General features: G+C 44.4%; 1 protein-coding gene across 34 annotated transcripts in view; it reads left to right on the forward strand.

Moving 5' to 3' along the window:
- The window catches only part of SLC35B4 (solute carrier family 35 member B4), a 187,869-nt gene that overhangs the window by 79,894 nt on the left and 83,165 nt on the right, over positions 1 to 24,810 (forward strand). For 10 of the 34 annotated variants that reach the window (XM_049714979.1, XM_049714984.1, XM_049714972.1 and 7 more), the window contains 2 exons: positions 9,968 to 10,083; positions 14,746 to 14,913. The exons of 22 other annotated variants lie outside the window; for them this stretch is intronic. The gene's annotated coding sequence lies outside the window, so the exon portion shown is untranslated. Of the gene's footprint in view, positions 1 to 3,208; positions 8,054 to 9,967; positions 10,084 to 14,745; positions 14,914 to 24,810 lie in introns of those variants that run through there. 2 more of the 34 variants (XM_049714981.1, XM_049714973.1) reach the window with 2 other exon arrangements.

Raw genomic sequence — 24,810 nt, forward strand, 5'->3', positions numbered from 1 at the left:
ACTCTCCTTTTTCAATTCTAAATTTCTTGATTTGAGTCCTCTCCCTCTTTTTCTTGAAGAATCTGGCTAAAGGTTTACCAATTTTGTTTCTCTTCTCAAAGAACAAGCTTTTAGGTTTATTGATCTTTGCTATTGTTTTCTTTGTTTTTATTTCATTTATTTCTGCTCAGATTTTTATGATTTCTTTCCTTCTACTAACTTTGGGTTTTGTTTGTTCTTCTTTCTCTAGTTCCTTTAGGTGTAAGGTTAAGTTGTTTATTTGAGAATTTTCTTGTTTTTTGAGGTAGGATTGTATTGTTATAAATTCCCCTCTTAGAACTGCTTTTGCTGCATCCCATAGGTTTTGGATCATCATGTTTTCATTGTCATTTGTCTCTAGATATTTTTTGATTTTCTCTTTGAGTTCTTCAGTGATCTCTTGGTTATTTAGTAACATATTGTTTAGCCTCCGTGTATTTGTGTTTTTTACGTTTTTTTCCCTGTAAGTCATATCTAATATCATAGCATTGTGGTCAGAAAAGATGCTTGATATGATTTCAATTTTCTTAAATTTCCCGAGGCTTGGTTTGTCACCCAAGGTGTGATCTATCCTGGAGAATGTTCTGTGTGCACTTGAGAAGAAAGTGTAATCTGCTGTTTTTGGATGCAATGTGCTATAAATATCAATTAAATCTGTCTGGTCTATTGTGTCATTTAAAACTTGTGTTTCCTTATTAATTTTCTGTCTGGATGATCTGTCCATTGGTGTAAGTGAGGTGTCAAAGTCCCCCATTATTATTGTGTTACTGTCGATTTCCTGTTTTATAGCTGTTAGCAGTTGCCTTATTTACTGTGGTGCTCCTATGTTGGGTGCATATATTTTTATAATTGTTATATCTTCTTCTTGGAGTGGTCCCTTGATAATTATGTAGTGTCCTTCCTTGTCTCTTTGTTTAACATGTAACATCCTTTATTTTAAAGTCTATTTTATCTGATATGAGTATTGCTACTCCAGCTTTCTTTTGATTTCCATTTGCATGGAATATCTTTTTCCATCTCCTCACTTTCAGTCTGTATGTGTCCCTAGGTCTGAAGTTGGTCTCTTGTAGACAGAATATATATGGGTCTTGTTTTTGCATCCATTCAGCAAGCCTGTGTCTTTTGGTTGGAGCATTTAATCCATTCACGTTTAAGGTGATTGTCGATATGTATGTCCCTATGACCATTTTCTTAATTGTTTTTGGTTTGTTTTTGTAGGTCCTTTTCTTCTCTTGTGTTCCCACTTAGAGAAGTTCCTTTAGCATTTGTTGTAGAGCTGGTTCAGTGGTGCTGAATTCACTTAGCTTTTGCTTGTCTGTAAAGCTTTTGATTTCTCCATCGAATCTGAATGAGATCCTTGCCAGGTAGAGTAATCTTGGTTGTAGGTTCTTCCCTTTCATCCCTTTAAGTATATCATGCCACTCCCTTGTGGCTTGTAGAGTTTCTGCTGAGAAATCAGCTGTTAACTTTATGGGAGTTCCCTTGTATGTTATTTGTCATTTTTCCCTTGCTGCTTTCAATAATTTTTCTTTGTCTTTAATTTTTGCCAATTTGATTCCTATGTGTCTCGGCGTGTTTCTCCTTGGGTTTATCCTTGGGACTCACTGCGCTTCCTGGACTTGGGTGGCTATTTCCTTTCCTATATTAGGGAATTTTTCTAATATAATCTCTTCAATATTTTCTCAGGTCCTTTCTCTCTTCTCCTTCTGGGACCCCTATAATGCGAATGTTGTTGTGTTTAATGTTGTCCCAGAGGTCTCTTAAGCCATCTTCATTTCTTTTCTTTCTTTTTTCTTAATTTTTTTCTATGGCTGTGAATTCTACCATTCTGTCTTCCAGGTCACTTATCTGTTCTTCTGCCTCAGTTATTCTGCTATTGATTCCTTCTAGTGTGTTTTTCATTTCAGTTATTATATTGTTCATCTCTGTGTGTTTGTTCTTTAATTCTTCTAAGTCTTTGTTCAACATTTCTTGCATCTTCTCGATCTTTGCCTCCATTCTTTTTCCGGGATCCTGGGTCATATTCATTATCATTATTCTGAATTATTTTTCTGGAAGGTTGCCTATCTCCACTTCATTTCCTTGTTTTTCTGGGGTTTTATCTTGTTCCTTCATGTGGTACGTAGTCCTCTGCCTTTCATTTTATCTATCTTTCTGCGAATGTGGTTTTCATTCCACAGGCCGCAGGATTGTAGGTCTTCTTGCTTCTGCTGTCTACCCCCTGGTTGATGAGGCTATCTAAGAGGCTTTTGCAAGCTTCCTGATGGGATGGACTGGTGGTGGGTAGAGCTGGGTGTTGCTCTGGTGGGCAGAGCTCTGGTTGCTGTTGGGTGGGGCTGAGTTCCCTCCCTGTTGGTTGTTTGGCCTGAGGTGACCCAGCACTGGAGGCTACAGGCTCTTTTGTGGGGCTAATGGTGGACTCCGGGAGGGCTCATGCCAAGAAGTGCTTCCCAGAACTTCTGCTGCCAGTGTCCTTGTCCCCACAGTGAGCCACAGCCACCCACTGCCTCTGCAGGAGACCCTCCAACACTAGCAGGTTGGTCTGGTTCAGTCTCCTATGGGGTCACTGCTCCTTCCCCTGTGTTCTGATGTGCACAGTACTTTGTGTGTGCCCTCCAAGAGTGGAGTCTCTGTTTCCCCCTGTCCTGTTGAAGTCCTGCAATGAAATCCCGCTAGCCTTCAAAGTCTGATTCTCTGGGAGTTCCGCCTCCCATTGTCGGACCCCCAGGTGGGAAGCCTGACGTGGGGCTCAGAACCTTCACTCCAGTGGGTGGACTTTTGTGGTATAAGTGTTCTCCAGATTGTGAGTCACCCACCCAGCAGTTATGTGATTTGATTTTATTGTGATTGCGCCCCTCCTACCGTCTCATTGTGGCTTCTCCTTTGTCTTTGGATGTGGGGTATCTTTTTTGGTGGGTTCCAGTGTCTTCCTTTTGAAGATTGTTTGGCAGTTAGTTGTGATTCCAGTGCTCTCGCAAGAGGGAGTCCACAGTTCTCTTTTTGAAGTTGTGGGTGATGTCCACTGTGTACAACCCAAGATTTTCCTGCTGATCCCTTTGGGGCCCCATTGAGAGGAGCCAGTGAAAGTAGGAGCTGGGTGAACATGGTTCCTTAGCTGTCAGGACTGGAGATATCTATATGCCCAGACCAGCCCCTGCAGAATCTACCCTGAGGATGCGCTCTTGGGAGGGTCTTGCCCAGCAGTGCTAGAATTACTACATTCCAGAGAAAAGCACTTTCACCATAGAAATGGGTATAGGGTCAGAAAAGCCATGGACTTTGTCAAGCCTAGATGTAGTGGTATTGTCATATGGCCACACCCTGGGGTCAAGCAGTATCCCTGTCCATAGCCTATTTGTGAAGGGTTTATGGCAATATGAGGAACAGCATATCTCTTCAATATCTTTGCTATACCTCCCCACCTGAAATTCTCCCTGAATAGGATGCCTTCCCATCCCCACTTCTTTGTACAGTCTTCCCCAGTTTCTACCCATCTTTATACATCATATTATTTAAGCAAGTCAAAGCAAGCCTTCTTACAAACCGTTTTCTTCTGGAGCCTTTCACTTGCAACTCCAAAATCTGCCACCAGGTGGCGGTGGCACGTCACGTTTTGCAATTCCGGTTCCCAACGGAACAGAAACCTGCCAAGTGTCGGGCACTGCGCAGGGAGTGATCCCTGCATGATCTCCCTTTATTCTACAAGGACCCAAGGTATTACCTACCATCCCCATTTTACAGATGAGGAGACTGAAATTCTGAGAGGCTGACTAACCGGCCCAAGATCACACCACTCATTAGAGGCAGACGTGGAGTGTTGAACCCCAGTCTGGATGCCTTCCAGCCCACAGGGTGTGCACTGAGCTTTGCTGTCAGGGCAGAGCTTCCTGAACAGCCTCCTTACTATGTGCCTGCCGCCTTTTCTTCTAATTTTGCATGCCGCATGGTTTGCCCACCAATCAAGGCCGCATCTTGTTTGGCTCTCACCTGGGGACTAGATTGCCGGTTTCCACGTTCTGAACCTCCTGACCTTCCGAGCTAAGTGAGACTCACAGAGGGGGTTGAACGCATTTGGAGGGCTTGCCTGGCATGAGCTCTCAGCGTGGGGGTGGGGTGATTACTGAACTTTACCTGTAGGGGAGGGGGGCTGCCAGGCAACCCCATAATGAGGAAGAGATGAGCAAGGCTGTGCGTGAGGGTTAGCCCTCCAGGGCAGCCTAAAGCAGCTGCGGTCCAGGCCCAAAGGGTGATGCAAAGACCCCCCCCCACACACCGGGATCACCATCTTCCCTTGGGTGCCCACAGCTCTTACGAGCTGTGTGAGTCACGCTTGCTTAAGGAAGTGTCTCCGGAGAGGGGTGAAGGAGGGAGAGAGAAAGTCTGGGACCAAAGAGGTGTTGAGAGAAAGGCAGGTGAAGCAAGCAAGGGGGAGAGATCAGAGAGTGCTTGTCAAGGCTCAGTGTTCCAGTGGGAGGTGATTACATCAGCTGAAGGAAGGGCAGTGGGAGGACCTGTGAGGAGGGCCAGCTGGGGAAGGAAGAGCCAGGGATGTGTGGGAAAGTAGCAGAGATTCCAGTCAGTGTCCTGGGCACGAAGAACACGGCGCGTGGGACCTCTTCCCATTCCTGTCCCTACGATCCTCTCAGGCCCAGAGGCTTCTTTCTTGGTTCTGGGTACCGTTCCTGCCCAGATGATCCTAAACGAGCATCACTTGTTCAGATCTCCCATCTCCCCAGAGGAGGGGCAGAGAGGCAGCTAGCTTGATGGGGGCTCCGGCAAGGCAGGGGCCTGATGTTTTTCGCTGAGCATCTGGATGATAACACAAGCCGAGGAGCAAATAGAGGCCAGAGCCCAGTTTTGAGCAGAACATGGCGATCCAGGAGGTGGGAGGGGGAGCTTACAGGTAGGCACACCGGACTGAAAGGACAAGAAGCGGAAAAGAGGTCAGAGTATGGGGCCAGGAGTCCACAGCCAAGGAGGCAGGAGCAGGGCACTGGCAGGACACAGGGAGGGTCCAGGCCTGCCTCCAGCAGGTGCTGCGGGTCTCACCTCCTTTTAACGTGGCTCACGGGGCCTGTTGCTAGGGACGCTCAGACAAGTGTGCGAGGCAGGTGGGACCCCCATGAACAGAAAACGAGGCTCTGGGGGTCAGCCTCTGACAGTGGCCTCCAATCCTCAGAAAAATCCCCCTAATCCAGCCCCCCCGCAGTTGTACCGGAGACACCCCACACCTCATGATGTACCTCCGTTAAAAGTGGCCCCATGATACAGGACAGCAATACCGGAACATGCTGCTGCGCTAGGGAAATCTCAAGCCACCGGGCTTCTGAACTGGCTGGAATGGGATTTAGCTTGAATTAGATGATGGCGCAGGGAGCAATTTCTTATGAACCTTTTGAAGTAACTGAATGAGAAACAGGAGGAGGACCTGGGTGAGTCTGGGAACTTCGGGAAACATCTTTAGGATGCTTTTGTAGGAATTCTCTGGGATAGAGGTTCTGAGGGAGAGGAACGTTGCAGGGCATTTACAGAGTCCTCACCCGGTCAGGAAACCAAAGGCAACGCACTAGAAAGGCAAAGAACACAAACACCGAACAGGATAGACCCCGACTCACTCCCACCTTGTGCCATCAATACTGTCACCGAAAGAGACCCCCAGAGCCCCTCGTGACTCCCCAGCCCTTCCGCAGTCAACAGCCCTGTTGCCAGAGAGAGAATACTTTGCCCCTCAAAGCAGAATCTCTGATGAGAAACCATACTGTCCGCACGGCTGGAGTGAAAGCATCTCTTACATCATTTCAATCCTACGGGAAGGGGAAAATCACCAGCGTGCCCGCAGGCTCCGGAGTCTGGGTGTAGCTGACCTCTGCCTGCCTCCTGACAGTTCACAAAGCCCTTTCACATATGGAATCACGCTGGAACCTCACAACAGTCCCGAAAAGGGGACTTATCGTCCCTGATTTATGACTGAGAAAACTGAGGCTGAGAGACAGCAAGTACCTCTCCCCAAGCCATGGACCATGGGTAAGTGGGTCAGGAATTGAGCCTTGAGCCGAATCTTTTAATTCTAAATAACACAACCCCCTACCCCGCCGCTTTTTTTTTTTTTTTTTTTTTTTTTACAATCAGGGGCAAATCAAAAAAAAAAAAATCAATCTGGGGAGTTCCTAAAAAACTACATTTTTCATTTTATAAGATTGTCCGGTATTCCGTGATTTTTTTCCTTCCTGTATTTTTTGGCATTAAAATGTCTTTTCTTCATGAAATGATGCTAATTGTGGATGGAAGATTAACATTTTTTTGTCAGGTTTACTTAATCAGATTGAAAAAAATGACAACCCTATGTTAGCCCCCAAAATGTGTATTGGGGAGCTTCCCTGGTGTTAGACATCGGAAAGCCCAGGAACCAGCGGCCTGCAGTGCGCTGTTCGCAGAGGGCTACTGAGTCCGTTTACGCTCCCTGCTAACCACTAGAGGGCAGGCGTGTTACGTTACGGCTAACTATCCAGCCCCATGTCTGAGGCGTCTTCCCGGCCAAGGCCAAGAGTGGGAGCAACACCCTCTTATGAACGTAGGAAAGCTACAGAGACACGACCCCCTCGACCCCACCCCAAACGTGACGGGCTTTGGAGTATCCCTGGCACCTGAATGCCTTAAAAACATATTCCTCTCTCCAGAATGTATGGGTCTATATCGAATTAGCAGCAATTCTTCTTACTGCCAAGAGAAATTTCCAGGTCTATTTTTACATTGTAACACTTTGGCAATCAAAGTTATTCAAAACCCTTTAAGCTCTGGGAAACCTTGAAACTGTGAAAGAAGTAATTTTTCTTAAATTTCAACAATCAATGCAATATATTTTAATGAATCTCTAAAAGCATCACTCTGAAGGTGAAAACGGGGAGACATAGTTACCATTTTTGAACAATTGTGTCTATTCTCAGCTGTGTGATGCTTACTTGATTGGCACTTGTTGACGGTGTACAGTCTAAACAGCCCATGGAAGATGGTGGGCAAGCATCCATCAGCAGGTCATCACGGGGCAGGCTTTGTCAAGCCTGGATTGGGAGACGTTGGTCTGTCCACCAAATCCACATCCACTGTTGTTTGTAGAAGCTTATGTCACCTTCACTGATTATATTAACTTCCTCCCATTATAAGTTGGAAAAGAGCTGATACTTGTGGTACCATCACTTCCAAGGGTAAACGTTATGCAGTCAATGACAACAAAAACTGACAAAATTGACATCCTTTTATGGAACAGAAGTTATCAAGATAACAACTGCTCGGGCACCCCCTCAAAAGCCACCAGCCAAGATCATTGCTCTGCCCTTCTTCTTTCTTGTCCCTGTAACTTCATCAACAAGTTGGCCGTGGTGCCCTCCTGACAACGTGTCTGGTCCTGAGAGTGGGCTGAATCTAAGGCTTTATCATCAGCCAGATTTATTTTGCCTTAAGCTTCTCACAGTCAAGGAAAAGAAACGCTCGGGCCGTACTGCTTTCTGGCAAATAAGGAAGCAACGTCCACCAGAGGAGCCTTTCTGGACCCTGTGCTGTTTTTGTGTTTTTGTGAAAATATGGCCCTGGAATGTTTAGTGACATCGTTGTGTCACCTACCAAACCACACAGAGCCTGTTACCAGCAAAAATGCAAGACTCCTTTTATAAATAATCTTCAGTTCGTTTTGTGTGCATAGATCTGGGGTGGCTTCTTACCCTGGATGAGTGGAATTATATGTATTCTACATTCCACAGGACCTAACCCTGTGCCTTATGCCAAACAGGTGTGTAATAAATGTTGCTCTAAACCCTGGATGGGTTTTAAGTCAGCACATTATAGAATGCCGCATGCGGCAGACTCCCTCAGAGAATTTCTTGTCATGTTAGAGTTTGGATCTATAGGAAATATGTATGCAGTGCTCCTGAACTACGCCTTCCATCTAAGCACGCGAGAGGAACTTTGAAGATGATCAGAGGAGAGTCATATTGGTGAAGGAAATGAAATCATTTGAATTCCACTTGGCAGTTCCAGAAATGTAAGTTACTCCCAGAGTATATATAGCCCTAGAAGGTTCTAATCCTGACACACCCTAGAACAAGTTGATGGGTTCTGGCTTCAGGATGAATGCAGAGAAGCCAACAGAGCAACTGTAGCACTAAGCACATAAATATTGAATACTGTGTGCCTATAAGATGCTGTGCAAGTGGAAAAAGAATTTTCACTATTTTGATCAACCGTTGCTGAAAACTGTGGCTAGTAGCCTAGAGGAGAAATAATAATTTCTTCATGGTTCACAGTTTACAAAATATTTTCACATACCATATCACATCGAATCCTTCAAACAACCAGGTGAAGTAGTTGTTATTTTCAGAGAAGGAACGCTTAGAAATGTTGCAGTTTGCCCAGGCTGGGTGGGAAAATAGTGTCTCAAAACCAGGATATTTGACTCCCACACTAGTTCTCTCCCACTAGGCATGGATTTAGATCATCTGACCCCAAGAAGCTTACTTAAATGAATCAAAAGGACAATCTGGGTGCAAACTCAGTTTGGTTAAAAGTTATTATCTTACATGTTAGTAATTCCAGTGCATCGTGGGATTGTTTTGTAGCCTTTCTTGCCTTTTTGGGGAATTCTATCAAATTTTCAGAGTTCCTCATGAGAAGTTTCAACCCTTTTCTTCTCTACGTATAATTCATTCGCAGTGAGTGATTCCTGATCTGCCTTATTTGTAGTTGCAAAATATTGGAGCAAACAAAACGTCCAGCCACAAAGGGTGTGTTAGATCAACCTCAATAACTGGGCTTCTCTGCTAGAGTATAGGGAATTCTCTCTCTGTTCACTCAGCTGTGATGTTGTGGAATGTGAGTTCCAAAGCCCGCTGGTCTCAGGAACCCCTGCTCTCTCAGGCTCTGGAGTTCAGGGGCCATGTGACCACGGGAGTGACAGACTCTCTGCTCAGAATTGCCCCTCCTCACTGCTGGATGGGGGGAAGCCACTGGTAACACGTGTCACTAACACCAAATATTAAGTGCCACACGTGAAGGGCTAATAAAACATTAAATTGTAACACAATAAGAACACCCACCCCTTCCCTTTACTAACTTCAGCTGTAGATCAAAGCGATCTTTTTTATCCTAAACAAGACTTCATACAGTTTTTCTTTTCTTTCTTTCTTTTTTTTTTTTTTTGCGGTACACGGGCCTCTCACTGTTGTGGTCTCTCCCGTTGCGGAGCACAGGCTCCGGACGCGCAGCCGCTCCGCGGCATGTGGGATCTTCCCGGACCGAGGCACAAACCCGCGTACCCTGAATCGGCAGGCGGACTCTCAACCGCTGCGCCACCAGGGAAGCCCCATACACTTTTTCCCTTCTCCTCTCCTATCCCCATCCTACTGCATCTGTGTGTTGCACACATACACACACACACATACACACTCATTTCTGAGGTTCAGTCCTCACATGACCAGAAAGATCTAAAATGAAAAAAGGTGGGAGAGGGATGGTGGAGGAAAAGAAACAAGCCAGCTAGATGGACGGGCCTCCAAATCTCAGGGGGACTGGCTAATGTTACTGTAGCTTAGAGACCGCCTAGTCATTCAGTGAAACACAGAGAAGAGAGAGATTCATTTGCTATTCTAAAAAGCCACAAGTCAGTAAATGCAAATGTGCCCTATTGGAGAAAACCAAATTAAAGGAACTGCTGGGAATTCTCTGCATAGTTAAGCAGAACAATTTTCCCCTTTAAGGCCATGTTTACCCTTCAGAAATCACATACCCTAAAGCACAGAAACCTAGACATGCATCATTTTCGGGAAGGGTATGTTGCATTAGCCCGGCCTCGTCCTTCAAAGGTAGAAACACAAAATCCATCATTGCCCTGAATGGCTTCTACAGTGCTGCAGCTGCAAAGAGAGAGAACTCCAGGGCTCACATCTAACTCTGCTTCCAGGTGACCGGTGTCTGGGTGGTCAGAGACTTGGCCTTCCTCAGCCACAGCTACATTCCAGCATGAAGACAGTTGGAGAGACTGTAGGTCAGAGAAGGACCCTCCAAAGCCAGAGACAGGTAACAGGCAAATCAACGGGGATGTGGAGAGCTCATGCCCCAGTTCCTGAAATTTGTCACTGGGTCAGTTGCAGCGAGTCGTTCAAGATTTATATTTTTTGCTTAAATTGCTAAGGAAATTTTTTCCAATTGTTCTGTCTCTGTCTCCAACCAGCCCCTATTGGTTTTAGGTTATGGAAATACACTCAGCCTAGCCCAAGCTAAAAGGGGGTTGGTGTGAGGATTCTGAGACTTTATAAGGAAAAACAAAACAAAACCAGAGCGAGCATGGGTGTAGCTGCCTCTCTCTGCGTCTCTGTCTCTGTCTCTCCACCACTGGGTCTATGTCACTGCTCTTGTGGGAGTCTCTCCTCTTGCTTTCTCTTCTCTGGCAAGAGACTCATTCCCACAGCTCCTGGAGGACTTGTCTTCAGTGCAGGCAACCAGCAGAGACTGACACCGTCTCTGATTCTCAGTTCCAGATTCCTAGAAAATAGAAACTTGTGAACAACAAACAAAAAAAGTACCACCAGCCTTTATGGAGTTATAATTTAGTAGAGAGAAAAAGATACTACCAAAATAGGCACATAAATTTATAAATTACAAAGTGAGAGGAAGTAGTATGCAGACGTACAGACTGCTATGGTAGAGAAGAATGCTTGGGGGTGTGCTATAGACTGAATGTTTGGGTCCACCCCCCAAATTCATATCTTGAAACCTAGCCCCCAGTGTGATGGTATTAGGAGGAGCCTTTGGGAGGTGCTTAGGTCACGAGGGTGGTGCCCTCATGAATGAGATTAGTGCCCTTATAAAAGAGACCCCAGAGAGCTCCCTCACCCCTTCTGCTGTGTGAGGACATGGTGAGAAGGTGGCCATCTATGAACCAGGAAGAGGGTCTTCACCAGACACAGGATCTGCCAGCTTGATCTTGGACTTCCTGGCCTCCAGAGCTGTGAGAAATATATTTCTGGTCTAAATAAGCCACCCTGTCTATGGCATTCTGTTATAGAAGCCTCAATAGACCAAGACTGGGGTGTTATATAAATTGGTGGTTCAAATTGCTATCCTGAGGGAGTGACATTTAAGCTGAACTCTGAACAAGAAGTAGGAATTAGTCATTCAAAGGGAAGGGAAAGAATATTCCAGGCCAAGGAACCACACGAACGAAACCCCACAGCAGGGCAGAGCTGAGTTTATTTGAGAACCTTACGTGCCAGTGTGGCCAGAGGCTGAATTGGGCTGAGTCTCAGGACTCAGCTAGATCTCACAGGTGTGAGCTAGATCTCACAGCCAGGTTGAAGTATTTTGCTGGCAGTGCAGTGGGGCACAATGACAGTATTTTAAGCAGATGCATCATTTTTTGGTTTAGTTTGAAAGATCATTCTGGTGACAGCATGAACTTGTTACTGGGAAGGAAGAGTGGAAACAGGGAGGAAACAGGGAGCAACTGAGGGTCCAGAGGAGAAATGTGCTGGCTTCTTAGTCCAAGGTTATGACAACAGAGATGAAGAGAAGAGAAGGAAAGGATTCAAGATAAATTTGGGAGACAGACATAACAGGTGTTGGGATGTATTTTATTGGGAAGAGGGGTAATGAGATAAAGGGTAGAACTGAGAATGCTCCCCAGATTTCTGGTCTGAGCAACTGGGTGGGGGCAGGTGCCAGTACCGAGACCAGAGCCCTGGAGCAGGAGAAGATGGGGCAGGAGGGGAAAACTGCTCTGCTTCAGACACGTGAAGCATCAGCTTCCTCTGAGACGTCAGAGTTGAAGAGTAGGTCATTGTACATATGAATCTAGTGCTCAGAGAGGGCTCTGGCCAAGAAGGATAAATGTTAGAGCCATCAGGATAAAGAGGGTTTTAAAATCACAGCAGTGGGTGAGTTCACCCAAGGAGAAAATACAAAGTGAGTGAGAACATGGCCCAGGGCTGAGAGTGAACAACTCTAACATCTAGAGCTTAGGTAGAGGAAAATCAGCTAGGAAGTCTGAGAGGCAATGGCCGGAGAGTAATGAAGAAAACCGGACAAGCGAGCTGTCACAGAGCAAGGAAAAGGCAGGAGGTAAAAGCTAGCACAACAGCTGCTGATATAGTCACCTAAACCAACACCAGTTCAAGGCCTATGCGTGGGGGGTGTGCTGCCAGTGCCCCAGAATTTGTCTATTACACATAGCTAACGATGGCACTATCCATCTTTTCCTCCCAGCCCCTTCCTGCTTTATAGATATTCTAGGTAAACTTTTTTTTTTTAATTTATTTATTTTTGGCTGTGTTGGGTCTTCATTTCTGTGCGAGGGCTTTCTCTAGTTGTGGCGCGCGGGGGCCACTCTTCATCGTGGTGCGCGGGCCTCTCACTGTCGCAGCCTCTCTTGTTGCGGAGCACAGGCTCCGGACACACAGGCTCAGTAGTTGTGGCTCACGGGCCCAGCCGCTCCGCGGCATGTGGGATCTTCCGGACCGGGGTACGAACCCGTGTCCCCTGCATTGGCAGGCGGACTCTCAACCACTGCGCCACCAGGGAAGCCCTAGGTAAATTTTAACTGTAAACATCCAGTCATCCATCTGCCTACCTATCCATCCATGCATCCATCCATCCACCACCCACCCATCCACCTATCCCTCCATCCACTTACCCATCCATCCATCCATCCATCCATCCATCCATCCATCCATCCATCCATCCATCTATCTATCCCTCCATCCACTTATTCATCCATCCATCCATCCATCCCTCAGCTCCTCCTTCCATCCAAGTCCCGGACTTCCCACTAAGGTGCAGGTCACACAAGGGTCCACAAGGAGAAGCCCTCAGTCCCCTTTCTTTTCATTTTTCCTTTTCCTTTTCTATTAGTTTTTGTTTTATGCCTCTGAAGGAATTGTGCAAGATTTGCCTCACCTTCACACCATGATATCCATCCTGGTGTTTGGTCTTCGTAAAGCACCTCGGACCCCAGTTTAATTATTGAGTTGAGTTCGCAGTAGTAACCATAGCAATAATAGGAACACCATGACTGAACAATCTTCCTCTTAATGAAGAGAAGGAGTATTTCTAGCTTCCAAATTATGCACACTGTGTTTTCACACAGCCTAGATTGCCTCCAACCAATTTAAGGCTCCTCACCCTCAGTTCAGTTTCTTTCAACATTTGCATTTTCTTTCAGCCTGTCAGCATGAAACACTCTTCTGTAGCTATGCCTTAAAGGTCAGCGTAGTACCTTCACAGAGACTGATGAGTCTCTTTCCTGTTGTGCTACACATGATAGCAAGCCTCCTTCTGCCCTTGCAGCAGACACCGTCCTGGCTTAGCCGGCATCCCTGCCCGCGGCCAATGTCTTCCCTAATTGCTGCCACCACTAGAACCACAGGTTCTCCCTTTCCCAGGAGGTGCCTTCCTCTTTCTATCACCTGGACTTGCCTTTTTATAGATCATTCATCCATCCAGGTTTGGAATGATGGCAGAATTCACTTGAACTTCCCCACATAGACGCACGGATTCCTTAAGGACCCTCCGTGACACAGGTTGTAAACTAAGACCCTAAAATTTGAGGATTACTTCCTCAAACCTTCTACTGTGTCAGAATTTACCTACTGCCACTTTCTTCTTTCCCTAGACTATTTCAAAGCAACTTACAAATGGTTCTTTCACTCTGCACCAGCTATAGCCCTGGGACTCTCTCTGCTCCATTCCAGTTATACAAAGTCCAGCCCAGATGTTCACACACTGAGGCCATCCTTTGTCTTTCTTTAGGGCAACACATCTCATAACGGTCAGCTTTTTTACATTCTCTTTTCCTTAAACTCTGAGCCAACTCTATCAGCGTGTTGCCTCACACACATTTTGGAAGTATGTAGGGGTGTAAATCCTTAGAAAAATAGACCCCCTCAGCTTGTTTTTGCTGCGGCAGGTGATGAATTAGGGGGGATTAAGTCTCTGCAAGCGAGAGTTGCTAACACTGCAATGGCTCTACCAAAAAGAGGTTTCTGAGTGTCTTTCCCTGGGGGTCTTTCAAAATAAAATGAACCTGCCTTAGATGATTTAGGGGGACAGATTAGATAACTTTTCAAAATTCCTTCCGGTCCTGAGTTTATACTATTCATTTCTCCCCAACTCTGCCCTCTGATTTCAGAAGTTATGCCCTGATGAACTGCACCCATCCCCCTACCTGTGTTCTCTGTTGCCCCGATTTTATTGATGGGGTGAGGTGGACATCCTTGTAAATCCGTCAGAAACATATCTTGAAGCATACTCTGGGGTCCATATTAAATCTAAGAAACTTATATCCCTTTTCCTTCTGTCCCTGAACAACAGTTAAGCATCTATTCCCATGCTTGACCATATCTTGGATTTGCTGATTTTCCTTGCCCATTCATCATTCCAAATTTTGAGTGAATGGGCACTGCTGAAAGGCATTGAAGGTCTCCTGAGATAGTTAAGCCATGGAATGCTTTGCTTGAGAGGGCAACTGTGAACTGAGAAGCATATTCCTGTGAAGGCTTCTAAATTTAAAAGCCAAAGAGGATTGACTCTCGCCGTCTTGCTCAGCACAGGTGCATTGTGTGGATTAACTGGGTCCGTGCTACTCCAGCGATTCACTTGTGCGATGTCCAGAGACATAGCCCAGTGTTGCTGGTGCAGTGGTGAGCACAGCTGCCTTCCCAAGACATAGCATCTTCTATAACAGAGGGAGAACAGAGTGCGGGGAGAGGGAGAACACATGGACTCTGGAGCCAGATACTCCTGCGTTTCTACTGCTTCTACCCTTCACCTTCTACCTCCTTCACCGCTTGACATCTGTGTGACTTTACTGAATTTGCCGGCGCCTTCATCTTGGATTTCCCAGCCTCCATAACGGTGAGAAATAAAGACTTGTTGTTTAATTTTTTTTTAAATTTAAACCCTGCTAAGCCTTGGTTTCTTCCTCTGTGAAATGGGGATAAATGTAAGATTGCTGTAAGGGTTAGGTGAGCAAACGAACATGATGTGTTCAACCACTGTCACCAGTGTCCAGGGCACATTAAACATGTCACGATTACTCCTGGCCCCTGAATTTAGCTGGGTTGTTTTGTTAAAGGCATGTCTCAGTGCAGGGCTGCATTCGAAAGAAATACCAATTCTGTCACAAAAACCTGTGGAAGGTAATATATGCCTTTCCTGATAAGTGTCTTAAAGAGGCAGAGAGAGAATTGCTTTTATTTTTTTAAATTTTTTATACAATAGGTTCTTATTAGTCATCAATTTTATACACATCAGTGTATACATGTCAATCCCAATCGCCCAATTCAGCACACCACCATCCCCACCCCCCACCCCGCAGTTTCGCCCCCTTGGTGTCCATACGCTTGTTCTCTACATTGTGTCTCAACTTCTGCCTTGCAAATCGGTTCATCTGTACCATTTTTCTAGGTTCCACATACATGCGTTAATATACGATATTTGTTTTTCTCTTTCTGACTTACTTCACTCTGTATGACACTCTCTAGATCCATCCACGTCTCAACAAACGACTCAATTTCGTTACTTTTTATGGCTGAGTAATATTCCATTGTATATATGTACCACATCTTCTTTATCCATTCATCTGTCGATGGGCAGTTAGGTTGCTTCCATGACCTGGCTATTGTAAATAGTGCTGCATTGAACATTGGGGTGCATGTGTCTTTTTGAATTATGCTTTTCTCTGGGTATATGCCCAGTAGTGGGATTGCTGCTGCATCATATGGTAATTCTATTTTTAGTTTTTTAAGGAACCTTCATAGTGGCTGTATCAATTTACATTACCACCAACAGTGCAAGAGGGTTCCCTTTCCTCCACACCCTCTCCAACATTTGTTGTCTGTAGATTTTCTGATGATACCCATTCTAACTGGTGTGATGTGATACCTCTTTGTAGTTTTGATTTGAATTTCTCTAATAATTATTGATGTTGAGCAGCTTTTCATGTGCTTCTAGGCCACCTGTATGTCTTCTTTGGAGGAATGTCTGTTAGGTCTTCTGCCCATTTTTGGATTGGGTTGTTTGTTTCTTTAATATTGAGGTGCATGAGCTGTTTATATATTTTGGAGATTAATCCTTTGTCCATTGATTCGTTTGCAAATATTTTCTCCCATTCTGAGGGTTGTCTTTTCGTCTTATTTATGGTTTCCTTTGCTGTGCAAAAGCTTTTAAGTTTCATTAGGTCCCATTTGTTTATTTTTGTTTTTATTTCCATTACTCTAGGAGGTGGATCAACAAAATCTTGCTGTGATTTATGTCAAAGAGTGTTCTTCCTATGTTTTCCTCTAAGAGTTTTATAGTGTCTGGTCTTACATTTAGGTCTCGAATCCATTTTGAGTTTATTTTTGTGTATGGTGTTAGGGAGTGTTCTAATTTCATTCTTTTACATGTAGCTGTCCAGTTTTCCCAGCACCACTTATTGAAGAGACTGTCTTTTCTCCATTGTATATCTTTGCCTCCTTTGTCATAGATTAGTCGACTATAGGTGTGTGGGTTTATCTCTGGGCTTTCTATCTTGTTCCATTGCTCTATGTTTCTGTTTTTGTGCCAGTACCATATTGTCTTGATTACTGTAGCTTTGTAGTATAGTCTGAAGTCAGGGAGCCTGATTCCTCCAGCTCCGTTTCTTTCCCTCAAGACTGCTTTGGCTATTCGGGGTCTTTTGTGTCTCCAAAGAAATTTTAAGATGATTTGTTCTAGTTCCACAAAAAATGCCATTGGTAATTTGATAGGGATTGCATTGAATCTGTAGATTGCTTTGGGTAGTAGAGTCATTTTCACAATATCGATTCTTCCAACCCAAGAACATGGTATATCTCTCCATCTGTTTGTATCATCTTTAATTTCTTTCATCAGTGTCTTATAGTTTTCTGCATACAGGTCTTTTGTCTCCCTAGGTAGGTTTATTCCTAGGTATTTTATTCTTTTTGTTGTAATGGTAAATGGGAGTGTTTCCTTAATTTTTCTTTCAGATTTTTCATCATTAGTGTGTAGGAATGCAAGACATTTCTGTGCATTAATTTTGTATCCTGCAACTTTACCAAATTCATTGATTAGCTCTAGTAGTTTTCTGGTGGCATTTTTAGGATTCTCTATGTATAGTATCATGTCATCTGCAAACAGTGACAGTTTTACTTCTTTTCCAATTTGTATTCCTTTTATTTATTTTTCTTCTCTGATTGCTGTGGCAAGGACTTCCAAGTCTATGTTGAATAATAGTGGTGAGAGCAGATATCCTTGTCTTGTTCCTGATCTTAGAGGAAATGCTTTCAGTTTTTCATCATTGAGAATGATGTTTGCTCTAGGTTAGTCGTATATGGCTTTTATTATGTTGAGGTCGGTTCCCTCTATGCCCACTTTCTGGAGAGTTTTTATCATAAATGGGTGTTGAATTATATCAAAAGCTTTTTCTGCATCTATTGTGATGATCATATGGTTTTTATTCTTCAGTTTGTTGGGGTTTTTTTTCAATTTGTTAAAATGGTGTATCACATTGAGTGACTTGCATATGTTGAAGAATCCTTGCATCCCTGGGATAAATCCGACTTGATCATGGTGTATGATCCTTAATGTGTTGTTGGATTCTGTTTGCTGGTATTTTGTTGAGGATTTTTGCATCTATATTCATCAGTGATATTGGTCTGTGATTTTTCTTTTTTTGTAGTATCTTTGTCTGGTTTTGGTATTAGGGTGGTGGTGGCCTCATAGAATGAGTTTGGGAGTGTTCCTTCCTCTGAAATTTTTTGGAAGAGTTCGAGAAAGATGGGTGTTAGCTCTTCTCTAAATGTTTGATAGAATTCACCTGTGAAGCCATCTGGTCCTGGACTTTTGTTACTTGGAAGATTTTTTTTTTTTTTTTTTTTTTTTTGCGGTACGCAGGCCTCTCACTGTTGTGGCCTCTCCCATTGCGGAGCACAGGCTCTGGACGCGCAGGCTCAGTGGCCGTGGCTCACGGGCCTAGCCGCTCTGCAGCATGTGGGATCCTCCCAGACCGGAGCACGAACCCGCGTCCCCTGCATCGGCAGGCGGACTCTAAACCACTGCGCCACCAGGGAAGCCCTCTTGGAAGATTTTTAATCACAGTTTCAATTTCATTACTTGTGATTGGTCTGTTCATATTTTCTCTGTCTTCCTGGCTTAGTCTTGGAAGGTTATACCTTTCTAAGAATTTGTCCATTTCTTCCACGTTATCCATTTTATTGACATAGAGTTGCTTGTAGTAGTCTCTTAGGATGCTTTGTATTTCTGTGGTGTCTGTTTTAACTTCTCCTTTTTCACTTCTAATTTTATTGATTTGAGTCCTCTCCCTCTTTTTCTTGATGAGTCTGGCTAATGGTTTATCAATTTTGTTTATCTTGTCAAAGAACCAGCTTTTAGTTTTATTCATCTTTGCTCTTGTTTTCTTTGTTTCTATTTCATTTATTTCTGCTCTGATCTTTATGATTTCTTTCCTTCTACTAACTTTGCGTTTTGTTTGTTCTTCTTTCTCTAGTTCATTTAGGTGTAAGGTTAAGTTGTTTATTTGCGAATTTTCTTGGTTCTTTAAGTAGGATTGTATTGTTATAAATTCCCCTCTTAGAACTGCTTTTGCTGCATCCCATAGGTTTTGGATCATCATGTTTTCATTGTCTTTTGTCTCTAGGTATTTTTTGATTTCCTCTTTGATTTCTTCAGTGATCTCTTGGTTATTTAGTAACGTATTGTTTAGCCTCCATGTGTTTGTGTTTTTTACGGTTTTTTCCCTGAAATTCATTTCCAATCTCATAGCATTATGGTCAGAAAAGATACTTGATATGATTTCAATTTTCTTAAATTTACTGAGGCTTGATTTGTGACCAAAGGTGTGATCTATCCTGGAGAATGTTCCATGTGCACTTGAGAAGAAAGTGTAACCTGCTGTTTTTGGATGCAATGTCCTATAAATATCAATTAAATCTATCTGGTCTATTGTGTCATTTAAAGCTTCTGTTTCCTTATTTATTTTCATTTTGGATGATCTGTCCATTGGTGTAAGTGAGGTGTTAAAGTCCCCCATTATTATTGTGTTACTGTCGATTTCCTCTTTTATAGTTGTTAGCAGTTTCCTTATGTATTGAGGTGCTCCTATGTTGGGTGCATATATATTTATAATTGTTATATCTTCTTCTTGTAATTGTTATATCTTCTTCTTCTTCTTCTTCATTATGTAGTGTCCTTCCTTGTCTCTTGTAACATTCTTTATTTTAAAGTCTATTTTATGTGATATGAGTATAGCTACTCCAGCGCTCTTTTGATTTCCACTTGCATGGAATATCTTTTTCCATCCCCTCACTTTCAGTCTGTATGTGTCTACAAGAGGTCTGAAGTGGGTCTCTATGTAGACAACATATAATGGGTCTTGTTTTTGTATCCATTGAGCAAGCCTGTGTATTTTGGTTGGAGCATTTAATCCATTCACGTTTAAGGTAATTATTGATATGTATGTTCCTGTGACCATTTTCTTAATTGTTTTGGGTTTGTTTTTGTAGGTCCTTTTCTTCTCTTGTGTTCCCACTTAGAGAAGTTCCTTTAGCATTTGTTGTAGAGCTGGTTCGGTGGTGCTGAATTCACTTAGCTTTTGCTTGTCTGTAAAGCTTTTGATTTCTCCATCGAATCTGAATGAGATCCTTGCCAGGTAGAGTAATCTTGGTTGTAGGTTCTTTCCTTTCATCACTTTAAGTATATCATGCCACTCCCTTGTGTCTTGTAGAGTTTCTGCTGAGAAATCAGCTGTTAACCTTATGGGAGTTCCCTTGTATGTTTTTTGTCATTTTTCCCTTGCCACTTTAATAATTTTTCTTTGTCTTTAATTTTTGCCAATTTGATTCCTATGTGTCTCAGTGTGTTTCTCCTTGGGTTTATCCTGTATGGGACTCACTGCCCTTCCTGTACTTGGGTGGCTATTTCCTTTCCTATGTTAGGGAAGTTTTCAACTATAATTTCTTCAAATATTTTCTCTGGTCCTTTCTCCCTCTCTTCTCCTTCTGGGACCACTATAATGTTAATGTTCTTGCATGTACTGTTGTCCCTGAGGTCTCTTAGGCTGTCTTCATTTCTTTTCATTCTTTTTTCCTTTTTTTTTTTTGCGGTACGCGGGCCTCTCGCTGTTGTGGCCTCTCCCATTGCAGAGCACAGGCTCCGGACGTGCAGGCTCAGCAGCCATGGCTCACGGGCCGAGCCGCTCTGCGGCATGTGGGATCTTCCCAGACCACGGCATGAACCCGTGACCCCTGCATCGGCAGGCGGACTCTCAATCACTGCACCAGCAGGGAAGCCCCATTCTTTTTTCTTTATTCTGTTCCACAGCAGTGAATTCCACCATTCTGTCTTCCAGGTCACTTATCCATTCTTCTGCCTTAGTTATTCTGCTGTTGATTCCTTCTAGTGTAGTTTTCATTTCAGTTATTGTATTGTTCATCTGTTTGTTTATTCTTTAATTCTTCTAGGTCTTTGTTCAACATTTCTTGCACCTCCTCGATCTTTGCCTCCATTCTTTATCCCAGGTCCTGGATCATCTTCACTCTCATTATTCTGAATTCTTTTTGTGGAAGGTTGCCTATCTCCACTTCATTTAGTTGTTTTTCTGGGGTTTTATCTTGTTCCTTCATCTGGTATATAGCCCTCTGCCTTTTCATCTTGTCTATCTTTTGTGAATGTGGTTTTTGTTCCACAGGCTGCAGGATTGTAGTTCTTCTTGGTTCTGCTCTCTGCCCTCTGCTGGATGAGGCTATCTAAGAGGCTTGTGTATGTATCCTGATGGGAGGGACTGGTGGTGGGTAGAGCTGACTGTTTCTCTGGTGGGCAGAGCTCAGTAAAACGTTAATCCCCTTGACTGCTGATGGGTGAGGCTGGGTTCCCTCCCCGTCGGTTGTTTGGCCTGAGGCAACCCAACAGTGGAGCCTACCTGGGCTCTTTGGTGGGGCTAATGACAGACTCTGGGAGGGCTCACACCAAGGATTACTTACCAGACTTCTGCTGCCAGTGTCCTTGTCCCCTCAGTGAAACAGAGCCACCCCCCACCTCTGCAGGAGACCCTCCAACTCTAGCAGGTAGGTCTGGTTCAGTTTTCCCTGGGGTCACTGCTCCTTCCCCTGGGTCCTGATACGCACAGTACTTTGTGTTTGCCCTCCAAGAGTGGAGTCTCTGTTTCCCCCAATCCTGTTGAAGTCCTGCAATCAATTCCCACAGGGCTTCAAAGTCTGATTCTCTAGGAATTCCTCCTCCCGTTGCCCGACCCCCAGGTTGGGAAGCCCGACGTGTGGCTCAGAACCTTCACTCCAGTGGGTGGACTTCTGTGGTATAAGTATTCTCCAGTCTGTGAGTCACCCACCCACCAGTTAAGGGATTTGATTTTACTGTGATTGCACCCCTCCTACCGTCTCATTGTGGCTTCTCCTTTGTCTTTCAATGTGGAGTATCTTTTTTGGTGGGTTCCAGTGCCTTCCGGTCAATGACTGTCCAGCAGCTAGTTGTGATTCTGGTCTTCTCGCAAGAGGGAGTAAGAGCACATCCTTCTACTGTGCCATCTTGGTTCCTCCTGTGTGAGAATTGCTCTTTTTTCTTACAGAACGATGTTATAGAAAAACCCAAATGAACTTTTTGGCCAACCCAGTATAATTAAGAGAGAGCCGGGCTCACCAACCAGTCTGGTTACATCCCTCCCTCCCCTGAATCACACTTCTTATTCAAAGACCCCACCTCTCTACTTCTCATAAATCCTCCTGACGCACCCCAGCCCCCCTGGCTCTCATGCTTTCCTCTTTACTTCCAAATCGCTTCCAGCTCACCCCAGCCCACTTTCCTGCAACTAGGAAATCTCCTACAGGGGCGTCCTGAGTTGGTTTTAAGCCATGCTAGACACATATCAGCATTTCTAAGGACTGTGGAGGCCATTAGCTTGAGGGAAGTGATTTTTCCTGTTTGTGTTGAACAAGACTTGATTGTAAGCAGAAAAATCTCTAGGAGAATCCGAAAGGATGGAGGAGAAAGCAGGAGAAAGTGGAAGGCAAAGTTCTCCCCTGCTTCACAAGACAGAATGACACCTGGCCTGCCAAGGCAGGGAGGGCGTAACTGCTCAGTACATTCACTCAGGAGGAAAGAAGTGTCACAGGTCACAGGGAGATAGGAGTGGCTTGTATTGCAGTCCTCCGCAGAGCCTGTGGTTACTCCCCAGCAGCACCACGAGAGCAAGGCTTCCTGCAGGAGTTCTGAGAATGCCATTGAGCACCCCACACCTCTCTCTTCTCTGGGACCCAAGGTGGAAGTGCACGTGCCTGACCATGCAGCAAGCATGGAAGAGAGGTGTGTTTGGTCACTTCACTGATCATCCAGGCTCCCCACGCCCAGGTGAGGCTGACTTCCCCAAGGTCATATCACATCTCCAAAGAGGAATGAAGCATTAAGGGATCTGGATTCTAAACGGAGTTGGTGTACAGTGAGCAGCTACCCAGAGCCCCCTGGGGGCCCCGAAGCCTCCTGAGGCTGTGGATTTGATCTGGCCACCGTGAGACCGGGTACCTGGAGGCACAATCAGCAACAGCTCTCTCACGCAGGAAACAGAGCCTTCTCCATTAACCTTGGCTGTGTGTTTCATCTGATGCATCTTAAGGTAGACAGAGGGTGGAAAGAGGTTAAAGCTAATTGAGTGCATCCCGTGTGCTGGGAGCTTTACATATATAGTATCACTGAATTCTCGGGCTTATAATGGATGATATTATTCCCTTTTACTGGTGAAGAAACAGAAGCTGCAGGTTTTTAAACAACTTGCATAAGGTCACAACACCTAATAAGAAGCCGAGTCAGGGTTTGAAGCCAGCATCTGATTCCAAATATGTGGTTACTTTTCCCATAACGCCGCACAGTTTCCCCTTCTTCCGTGTTTTATGTTAAAATTAGAGCCCATTAACTCTTATAGACCAACTTTACGTTCCTAAATTAAAGCTTGATAGAGAGAGCCTCAAAAAAATCATTTGCACACACACAAAATTACACATACTGAACTCAATTAAACTTATCCCTCCACCCAATGCTCAGAATGCTGCCCACATCCTGCCACTTTCATCTCTGGATTTATTTACCTCTGTGCATGTTCAGGATGACATCTGACTGTGACATATGACATATGACTCAGATAGAATTTCTCCGCAAATGGAGCAGGACATTATCTTTTAGAGAACTTTATGGTCCAGGTTTCACCTCAGCACAGGCTCACTGAGGCAGCCGCAATGCCCAAATCACACTGAACTTTCAACTCTGTCATTCACCATTTCGGGAGCCAAAATAAATCTATCTGTGTAATTTTTTCCCACAAAATGTAGCCTCAAACATCAAATAGACCTAATTCCTTCCCTTCTAAAGCACATTGCCCAACGGGCTCCCTTTGGCCACCCGGTTAATGAACTCTCCACACTGCCAGGTGAAGAACCGAAAAGGAAAATGGGTATCTTTGATTAAAAAGAAAGAAGAGGGGTCCCTTCATCATTACCCACCTAGTGTGGAAAGTCTGCACAGAGCATCTGAGGTGGCTCCATTAATGCTTTCTTTCAGAAAAGGTACTTCTTAACTGGTACCTGGCTTTTTTGGTCTTGTATTTCTAATTTGACCTTCTCAAATAACATCTGGGTCTGTAAGAAGATGGCGGGGGGTGGGGGGGGCGGTCCTCAAAGAGAAGGAATAATTTGCAAATCAAGGGAAGTTAATGGGCTCCAGAAACTTTGTTCTTTTATCATTTCTTCTCTCCCTCGTAAGTGGGACCAAGGGCTCTGCCCTTGCTTGCCGAGCTGTTGGACAGAGAAAACCTTCTGCAAAAATGAAGGGGAGTATCAACTCTGAATATCCAAGGCAGTGTTCAGGAGATGGGGAGAAAAAGCCAAGCCCAAATGTCCTCTCTGTCACGCAGAGACATGTCACGGCATGTCCCTGGAGGTTTTGTGTCTGAGACTGGTCCACCCCCCTCCCCTATCACTTCCTGGCCACCCACAGCCTATGCTCAGTAAATATTAGCAAAGGGAGTTTACTTGATGTATCTTTTTGGTGTCTCAGAATAAGGGAACCTTATACATTGCACATGTAGTTTATGTCTGCAGCATGTTTTTAATCTCTTAAAATTCTTACCCTTATAATAGTCCTATGGGATACACTAGTGAACTTCTCTGCAATTTATAGATAGGAACACTGAGGCACAAGATTACAACTCGAGGAAACTTCACATTGCAGGAACCAGATTTAAAGCCTGAAATTTTAGAACTATCTTGGGACCCATGGTCATCTCCTACTGGAGTCCAGGTTTTATGTCTATAAGCTCCTTGCCTTCTACTTTGCATAAACTTGCAGAAAGTTGTAAAGGGATTATAAAGAAACTTTTCATGTAGGATTGGATATATGTATAAAGTAACGATCTCATCCTAGGGAAATCTATAAATCCGGGCCAACTCCCCTCTGCTGATGATCACAGGCACCTGAAGTCTCTGGCACAGGCTGTTTGCACAACGTGTACTTTGACGGGCTGTATGTCTCGCAGTTCCAAGTAGCCGGGAGAGTGGAAGAGGCGCTTTGCTGCTGTGCTTTTCCTGCCTCTCACCAGGTTAAGAATCTTAATGGCTGGCAATGTGTTATTCCAACCTAAGTTTTCAGTGATTGTCCTGAACCTGTAAGTTGCTGAAGCATCAAGAGGATTCAGAGGTTTCTCCCCTCTGGTTCCTTTATTGGCAGGTGTCAGCATCCTTTTCATTTATGGTC

Source organism: Orcinus orca, chromosome 9 (assembly GCF_937001465.1).
Source record: "Orcinus orca chromosome 9, mOrcOrc1.1, whole genome shotgun sequence".
Classification (NCBI taxonomy): domain Eukaryota; kingdom Metazoa; phylum Chordata; class Mammalia; order Artiodactyla; family Delphinidae; genus Orcinus; species Orcinus orca.